The sequence below is a fragment of the Calidris pugnax genome, unplaced genomic scaffold (assembly GCF_001431845.1).
Source record: "Calidris pugnax isolate Ruff unplaced genomic scaffold, ASM143184v1 scaffold39, whole genome shotgun sequence".
In the NCBI taxonomy this organism is placed as follows: Eukaryota; Metazoa; Chordata; class Aves; order Charadriiformes; family Scolopacidae; genus Calidris; species Calidris pugnax.
In genome coordinates, this window is record NW_015090828.1 from 6,284,435 (window position 1) to 6,294,233 (window position 9,799).

Sequence of the window (9,799 nt, forward strand, 5' to 3'; positions counted from 1 at the left end):
GGCCACGTGTGGCGGCGGCGGCGGCCCGGGAGCCTCCCGCCTGCCAGCCCGGCCCACGCCGGAGCTCGGCACCCTGCAAGAGCCGAAACCTGGGCCGGGGCCTAAGTCCGTCCGTCCGTCCGTCCCTTCCCCGACTCCCCCACAGGGCAGGGGACGAGCCGGGAGCCCCGGGCCGCTCCGCTCCGCAGGGAACGGCGAGAAGCCGGCAGGGGCTGGCCACCCCGAAGAGAGCACTTCACCCGGATCTGCAAGTATTTACAGCCCCTAAACCGATGCTAAACCTTCTCAGGCACAATTTCCTCATTTTCAGCATAACAACCTGTTTTCTTCTTGAAGACAAAAAGGAAAACTCCACCATAAAACGCTTTTCCCCACTGCTGAACACAATTTAATGGCACTAACCAACTAGTAAACATAGTTACATAAAAACATCGATTCAACCTGAATAGTCCAGGGGGAAAAAAAAGTGCATGGTGCGCTAATGAGAAAATGGTTTCCACAGAGAAATTTAGCAATCACGCCTCCAATGCATTCCTTGAGTTTAGCTCACATACACAAGCATGGATAGAAGAAAAAAATAGGAAGGAAAAAAAAAAAATCACAAGGGAGGTTGGGATAGAGGCATTTATTTCCTCCGAACCCTTTAAACATAAACAGCTGTACATTTTTTACTTCATGGAAAAAATATAAAGCGTGCAGTTTGCCAAGAAAGTATGAGAATAATGGGAAATCAATGCATGACTACCTCTCTGTTCTCATCTTGAATTATTCCAAATGATGTAAGCTTAGAGGTGTACTGGAATGCTATAAAATACTGAGCTCTGAAATAATAAAATACTGAAGTACAGCTAAAAATTAAAGTTGAACTGGAAGGCTCTCTAGCCACCACGGACTTTTCTCCAGCGACTAGGTTTCTTCCACACCAGTTCGCGACAAGCAGGGCAGGAACCGAGCTACCTGCAGACAGTTTTTGTGTGCTACCCAGCCTACGCTCAAACCACCTAGCTGCAAAACTGGATTTTGCTTTGGAGGGACAGTAGCAGAGGCGGTTTATTGTATTGATTTTCCCTTTTAAGTGGTCTTCCAGCCTGGCGAGCCAGAGGCGGCTGAGCAGCCTTATATGGCAGCAACACTGCGGTGCCCTGAGCAGCCTCCATCTATTCCTGACCACCCAGGACAGACAGTTGCTCCTCTCGTCTCCGGCACCCCTGTGCACAGCCCCTCAACCAGACCAGCTCACCCTCAAGGAGAGAAAGGTCTTCTCCTACCCCTGGCAGAGCATGGGGCTCGCTAACCCCCTCCGCTCCCCCAACACGCACCCCCCTGCCCCAGCCAGGCCACACTGGGGCTGCACTTCCTCATCTCCAGAGAAAAAAAAAAAAAAATTAAACCAAACCTCGTTAGGGACACCATTTTGACATTATTTCCTTCCCGTTCCTTCTCCACACCCTACCTCCCTAGGGTAGGGGGGAATGACACCTCAGCCACTATCACTGGTACCGAGAGGTGACGCAGTAGCAGGGACCAACATGCACCTTTATTCGGGGGAATAACACCTCAGCCACTATCACTGGTACCGAGAGGTGACGCAGTAGCAGGGACCAACATGCACCTTTATTCCATGTTTGGGGCCGCAGTTTACGCTGCCTTTACCCCTTTGGCGCAGAACGGTGCCTGTTCTCTGCCACCAACCAGCAACAGGGCAGCTTGTCCAGTGAGCGGGGCAGTCTCTCACAGATCAGTTGTTCAGAAGCCTCACCACCTCTAAAAAATAAAACTTGACCCATCAGTAATGGCTGACACAAGATATCCTGAACTCAAGCTTTGCCAAGCAGTCAAGATTTTTCCCCAGATCTAATTCCGTCCTTCCATAATCTTCAATTTATCTTTTAAACCACATCCGAGATTCCCTTCAAGAAGCACTGAACATCCCAAAGATGTACTACTACTTCTACAAAATGCGTACCTCTCCCTAAGGTTTCAGGGTTTTGTTTGCCATTTCCCTCAACTACGAGTCCTGACGCCCAGGGTGATTTCAGGAAGGGCAAACAACCGAATTACGCCTCTTACCCAAGGCAGCAGAATTCATGCGACCATTGAACTGATGGTGCTACAATAGCTGTGCAGTACCTAGTGCAACTGTCAAAGCAGGCAATCCTTCATAACACATCCAAGACAGACACTGTTAAAATACAAATCACAAGACTGTCTGGAGGACAGGAAAGTTTGCCCCTTTGGACAAAGCTTTATTAATAGACGGCAACTTAGTAACAAAGAATATTAATACCCAGTGCAGCACCACCTATTCATTACCACAGAGGGATTTTGCTAAAAATTCTCAAGTGGCACCAGCTACGCGCGGAATATTAACCCAGCAACTCTATTTCCAAGGGTTTCACTTAAAGACGACCTCAGTAAAAAAATCCAGTAAATAGGAAAACATCTTTTGAACATACTACAAAAAGAAGGAAGTTGCTACTGGTGCAATTGCAAATGTCAAGTATGTTAGGCCAACATAAAACATTTATATCATTACAAGCTCATGAAATTTACCATAATATACATATGTGTATTCTTAAAAAAACCACAGATTTGCCACATAAAGCTACTAACACTGATTTTTAAATAACAATTTTTAAAATTACTGTCTTAAGACTCTCGAAGTCTATGGAAAATACTGCTATCCAAGCTCGGTTATGACATTTGCAAAATACTACACTTTTGAGCGGCCTATTTAATAGTCACATTATTTTAGCACCGCTTCCAACTACTGTTTGCTTCGTCTCACAATTGGGCCTGAACTCCGTCAAACAAGCCATACTATAAGCTTGCAGGAACAGAGCTGCCTTTGTTCTTTGGCACTGCCAGTCCCCTATGGAATCAGGCAGCACACTGAACTGCACTCGGCAAACAATCCCTGACCTTCAATTACTGTCTTGGCTCCCTGCCACAGGATACATGTATTACTGGCAACAGTGTGTGCCCTATTTTGCAGATAATCGCTAGGAACTACAGATAATCATGAAAATCGACGGAAAAAGGCACACATACCCTTCCTAAAATCGCAGTCGAAGCTATGATTGTGGCCAAGCCTTCCTCCAGTGCACCACAGCAGCACACCCTGGGCTCGGGCTCAAGCCAGCCACGCATGAGGGGATGGCAATACTGCAGGTTTTGTATTTTTAGAGACCGCACAAAACATTCCAGGTGGTGTATGGCTTCGCCCTCCTCTGCTGGAGGTTTTCAGTTTGCTTTATGTTTGCTTTGAGGCGGAAGGCACGTCGGGTTGTGCTGGCACAGTTTTGCAAGAGCTGCTCTTTTTTTCCTTTTCTTTTTCCCCTTTAAACCACCGGCAGGTTTTTCACTCGAGCGCCCCAACACAGAGGGGATGGGCTCGGAGGGGCGGCGGGTGCCTGGGCAGGGCTGGCGGAGGCCGGCGGGCAGCACAGCCCCCCGCAGCCCCTTTGTTGCCAAGGCTGGGGCCAGCTGCAGCCCTTGCGGGCTGGCCGCCAGCCAGCGCCTGGGCCAGCAGCCACTGCTCTGCTGGGAGGCTGCTGGCACAGAGCTGCCAGAAACACGCCGCAAGGACGTGGGGAAACTGAAGCGCACACAGAGCCATAGGGGCTGCCGGGACGAACGCTCCTTTGGTGTCCCGAAGGCAGGAAACCCCTCTCACTGCAAACCTCGCTCCTTCCTCGCACCCGAGGAACCCACATGTGCCGTGCTGCTGGCCAGGAAAAAACACGCGGAAATACTGCCAATGAGTCAATAGTTAAACTCTAAAAGAAATGAAAGTTATTTAGATCAGTCCTCATCATTTAAATTACCGTTTTTACGCTTATCTTCTTCCTGTGTGCGCTGCTCTACATTTGCTTAGCAAGCACAACTGTTTCATAGGGATACGCCTGCAGAAATAATACCGTGTAAGAGCAGAGCTACGGACAGTCCCACATTAGTGGAGAAATGAACTTTCTGATTAAGCATTTGTGCAAACCAACTGAGTTCAAACAGTGTACTTAAGTGCAGAAACCAAAGTCCAAAGGAGGAACTAATGCGTGTGAAACAACCATTACTACTAAGGCTGCAATACGTAAAATAGAGTAACTGACATTCAGGCGCCAGCTCATTCAGCAAATTCTTAATTTAAACTCTCCTTTTAGGTCAGGGAGGTGGGCAAATCTCACTAGGAGGTGGGCAAATCTCACTTGGAGACGGGCAGATATGCAAAAACCTCACCAGGCCACCTTTAGCGATTGCTCAAAATCGAGAAGCTGAGGAACATGAGCGACAATACATACACTTACGTATCAGCACTAACCAACTTCATAATATATGTCAAACTAATCCAATTTAAAATATGGTTTCTATCTTTGCAATATTTTCAATCAACTTTTAAAATCACTTTTGTCCTTCCCTGGGCAAGCACCATGGGATTTAGTGCTGCGTGCATCAACATGACTGTGCAATTTTCCCCATTACTTCATCCCCATCTACTTCATCAAACCAGTACTGTAATCTCAGCTCTGGGAATAAGCTCTGTTAGTAAATTTGCACTGTTTTTGTGGCTGAATTGGTGTCTCTGCTGGAACAGGAGACCAATAACCTTGGTAAAAGAAAAAAATAGAAGCATGGCATTAAAAAAATCATCATTATAGGCAATAGTATTGCATGACTTTTCTTATTTGCTGGAATTTGCTGCCAGTGTTTAAATGATTTGCAAACTTCAGGAACCACAAATTTTGAATATTCAAAAATAATTTCAGAGTAAGTTGCTTTCATGTCTCCTGTTACAAAACCCCAATACTTGGTACAGATTGAACTCATTTTTTTCAGGTCTAACCTACGTAAATAGTATTTTTTACAACTGCTGCCCCCAGTTTCTTTTCTTCCTATCCCATTCTATACGTTCCCTAATTCAGTTTCTATTAGCAGCCTGTCGCTGACGTTTGTCTCTCTATCTAGCCTCTGCAGCATGCCAGTTACAGACACAAATCCTTATACTTGGAACAGTGTTCTAACTCCAGATTTACGTCCAAAGATGAAATACTGAGCAGCCTCGCAGGCATCCCTTTGTGGATGTCTGTCATCTCGAGCCCAGCATCGTTGTAACAAACTTGTGTTTTCCTATGCCCTTCTCCCTTCGTTGGCTGAGCAGAAATGCTGTGACCCTGCCACTCACTCAAATCCAGTAACATCAACGTCATCCTTAAGTGTGACCAGCTCACTCTCTCTTTGGGGTTCAGGTTACATGAGTAACATCAGTTACTCCAGTGATGTTACTCCAGTAACATCAACGTCATCCTTAAGTGTGACCAGCTCACTCTCTCTTTGGGGTTCAGGTTACATGAAACTCTTGCAGATCTTTCTTATAAAGCTTATAAAACATGTGTTTTTCTACCCATTCCCATAGTTCAGAACACCAGCCTATACTCATCCTGCATTTTGACTACTGAAGCCTCCTTTCCTCTGGCCTTAATAAACGCATAGCTGTACAGATTCACTCAAAACACTGTCACAAACACCTCCAGCCCACAACGTCTACAAGGGTACTCCTTCCCGCAGCAAGTCCCATCACATCAAACTGCACTTTCAGAAACAGCATCTCCCAATCCTGCTTTCACTCATTTATCAATTTCAGGAACAGCTTACTGGCAACATTTACAAAGCTGATTCATTGACATCTTTCCATTTTCTCCTTAGAACTCTGCTTTGCTGGACTGACCTCTGAAACCTTGACAATGGCTTGGCCACTTCTTTATGGAAGCCTCATCTTCCCTCATAAGCAATGTCTCCTATTTCCCATCTGCCTGTCTCCGTGTGTCATCTGCCCTTGACTTACTCTCAAATTTTAACTCTGCGGAGAAGGGAGCCCTTTTCTTTCTGCATCTGCTTTACAATTAACTGCGCAATGAAATCCTGGACGTTCATATGAGTTTCCAAGTGTCGTGGTAACATGCCACAGCAGTCATTAACCTTGGGACTGGATTCTGTCTTCCACAAAGCAAGCACAACAGCTTCAAGATCATAATGTTCTTACCCACACTCCTTCTGCAATATTCATCAAGCCCTTTTTAACTTGGGTGCCATCCATGTTTTTCAGTATTCGTGCTTCTTCAGCCTTCTTGCTTCCCTCACAATAATGCCAAGCTCCCTCCAACTCATTTCTTGGCTTTATTCTCTCCTTCCAACCCTACTGCCAACATTCACAACATTCTTGCATCCTTTTCCCCTGAACTTACTGGATGTAACATTCATTTACCCGGCCTCCTTCCAGCCTTACCTCCAGAAAAACAACCCGATTGAGAACACCAACTTCAGGCTTCTTACATCCACGGAATTGCTGCTCTTGTGATTCAGCATCCGGCACCGCCTCCCTCTCATACTTCCCACTAACTGAAGTCCATTACAGAACAGGACTCCACCTTTCACCCTCCTACTACTTCCTGCCCCTCTCATACTACATTCCCAATTGCCTCTCTGAAGCACATCTCATTTCCAAGAGTCACCCAGATTTAGCTTTTATAAGGTCCCTTTCTGGTTTTATTTCCCAGAGCTTAAATACCAGCCTCACCTTTTTCCATCTAACCCCCTACATCCTTATTAACTTTGATTTACAGAGCACTATTTTTTTTTCCCCTAATTCTGCTGTTTTTTCAGTTCTTCTGCCCAGCCACTCCCTCTGTCTTTCCTTTGTCTAAGGCATCTTATTCACCAGCTTAGTCAGCTTCCTGTCTTTTAAATGGACTGTATTTTACTTTGTGTTTTTCTGTTTGCTCTTCTCCAAAACAACTTGGGTGCATCCTCACCACGGAAAGCTCAGCTTCTCACTGCAGTTTGGGCTCCCTGATGGCTCCGGCTGCCCACAAGCCCTTTGGTGCAGGGCTGCCCTCCTGGAAGCGAGCCACCAGCTCCGTTGGAGGCGAAACGGGGTGCGGTTCTGAGGGAGCCTCACTCCAGGCATCACTTCCCCCGTTACAGCAGTGCTGAGAATGCACCCGCGCCGGTATTTTCCATTCCCACAGCCCTACGACAGTATCCAAGTGACTCTTGTAATATCAAATGCTCCCCATATGCCTGACGCCACACCCAGGGCATGCAGCATATTCTTGACATCATGCTATAAAATGGTCACTTGAGTAGGCTGTAACAGCTCAGTTAAGTAGAAAGTCTCTACTGGGAGCAGAATTGGCTCTTGAAACCAAGCTAGGAATAGGAAAAAAAGACACGTTGAACAGGAGCTCCTGTCTGGAGCTATCTGGAATAACAAAATCCTCAAAAGCATACAAAAGCTAAAGTATAAAAATCTTGAAAAAATATCAAGAACAAGAGAGCAGTATTTTAGAAGAAACATCCTGTAGAAACTGAAAGAGGGAAATACCTGCTTCAGATTATCATATGGATGAAGTTGTTATACATAAATTCGGATTCCGTTTCTAAGAAGCAAAAGACTCCGCAAGGTCGTTCCTCCACTCTTTGAATTGAGTCCTTTTTAGTGACAGCAGTATGTTTCACTGTTTGTCAGGCTGAATAAGAGCTGTGGAATAAGCATCTTCAATTTGCAATTTATTCAGAATGTTTTTTTTTCTTTTTTGGTGAATAGTTAAAAGGCTGCAACTTCTATTCCTTCCTCCCTCTCCGCTTCCACTGACTCCAAAAAATCAGGAACCCCATTTGCCAGTCCTGCAGACTTTTTATCTGGCTATCTCTGGATTCCCTTAATATAGAAAGGCTATTGGGAGCGAGAGAGGATTATTCTTGTTTTGGATTCAGTGCCTCTCTGCTCTCTCAGTCCCAGATTGTTTGGAGTAAGGTCACACTTGGACATTTCTCTGTGTTTTGTGATACAGCCTCTTTTACATCCTAAAGATGTACACTTTAAGCATAAGAGTATCTTATCTTAAAAGCAGTATTTTCATATTTCCAAACACTGACGTAAATATTAAGCAACATCGATGCATTGTGTTTTAATTATCTTTGTAAAAAGCTCCACCTTACTGAGACAACATGCTGGTATATACTCCTCAAATAAAAATATCTGATTGTTCACCTCACCTTTGTGTGTCATGTAAGCAGTAAGAGATACCATCTAGTTTCAGACGATATACAGAAACACCTTTTAACCTTCTTGAGCAGTACTTTTTCCTGGTACAATTGTTTTATAGTCATATTGTGACTTTGTCAGACTTCCTACACCGAGACACAGTTGCTTACACACTGGTTTGATTCCTGACTCTATAGCGTAAAAGGTTTGGGAGAACTTCTCAAAGACAAAAACCTTATAGGCATAAACCACCAAGAAGTCGAGGTTAAAAGTTTACACTTGATAATAAAAAGTCTGATGGAACAGACGGGGTTTTAGTCAATATATCCGAGCATCAGGATAATGCTGAAATAACATTGAAACACCATCAGTTTATCCATCAGTCTATCTAGTAAACAAATTAGAAAATAAGCTAGATATCATAATGGATTCCCCCCCCTCCAGTGTTATTTTTAGATTCTTGCATCTGCCCTCCCCTACACGCTTGTCCAGCAGCAACCTTGATGGACAAATACTTTTTTTTTTTCCTTTCAGGAAAACACAGGACAGATGGTGTTGAAAGTATTTCTCTCTGAGATAACAAGTTTTCCGCTTTTTATAAATTCACTCATCTTCAAACCGTGACAGCTGTGAGTTTAAAGATAAAATCAAAATGATCCAGATCTTGTTCATCTCCTTTCTCTAGGGTCCCCGAAAGGTCACACAAATATGTCACACTTCTAAGTTTCCCACCAAACGTGAAATGCATTTCTTTTCCAAGTTGAAACTTACTGGCATGTTAGAAAGAAGCGGTGTACCCCTCTGCTTTTTTTTCAAGTTTGTGTCTCATGCCTGTATTATGAATCCAGGATCTTCTGAATCCGTTTGTGTAGTATATGAGACAGTATTTACCTCCAAGATCTATTTATAGCACAAATTACATTCCCTCATTCCTCCCATACTCGCATACATGACAATGTTGCTAGCCTACATTACTTACTCCCACTTAGTCCCTTGTGTTAGACTGTACTTCTACACACTGGTTATCTTCATCATCCTCCCATGTGTTCCAGTCGGTTTCAACTTCTCTTTTTCCACCAAAGCTGACCAGAATTATGTATGTTAGTTTAAAAGCACTCTTGGGGCAGCTGTACGAGGACACTAGCATGCCTCTTTATCCTAGGAAGACACGTCTCGCGTATCCTAAAGTCACGCTTGTGATCATGTCAACATCACACAGCAGGTTCACAGTCCTCCTCTGACTGGCCAGAAGGCCCAAACCTTCTCCATGCTGGTGTTCCTGCTGGATAAGCTCTCGTCTATGTTTGCTACGTGTTCCTAAATCCACTACTTTGTGTTTTAAGCAGTTAAATTTTCTTTCACTTCTATTACTTCACTTCTCAAGGACTTTGAATTTTAGTTGCATAAAACTCCCTCATCCTCTGTGGTAAGGGCTCCTCCTATTCTGTACCTTCTGCAGATGTAATCAAATTTAATCAATTAGTCAAAACATTTTATTGAAAACACTATGCAAGTCATTCCCAAAATGCGTGAACAACTATTGGTAGCCAAACCCATTTCACCACCCCACTGCTCCACCTATTTCAACACCACATAGCTAACATCATATAAACCAATTCCTATCTAATTTACTGCTCATGCTACTAATCTCTGTCTTCCTCTGATTGTTCATCACTTGACGTACTATGGAATGCCTTGCAGAAGTCTAAATTAATGATATTAATTGCATTTTCTTGCCTCAGAACAAAGGCGATAAGC

The 9,799-nt window shown here is 44.3% G+C and overlaps 1 protein-coding gene across 1 annotated transcript in view; it reads right to left on the reverse strand.

Annotated features, from left to right (window-relative positions):
- JMJD1C (jumonji domain containing 1C) overlaps positions 1-6,321 on the reverse strand; it is a 69,649-nt gene extending 63,328 nt beyond the window's left edge. Inside the window, exon 1 of the mRNA XM_014940493.1 lies at positions 6,281-6,321. The gene's annotated coding sequence lies outside the window, so the exon portion shown is untranslated. The remainder of the gene's footprint in view (positions 1-6,280) is intronic.
- Between the last annotated feature and the right edge of the window lie 3,478 nt (positions 6,322-9,799).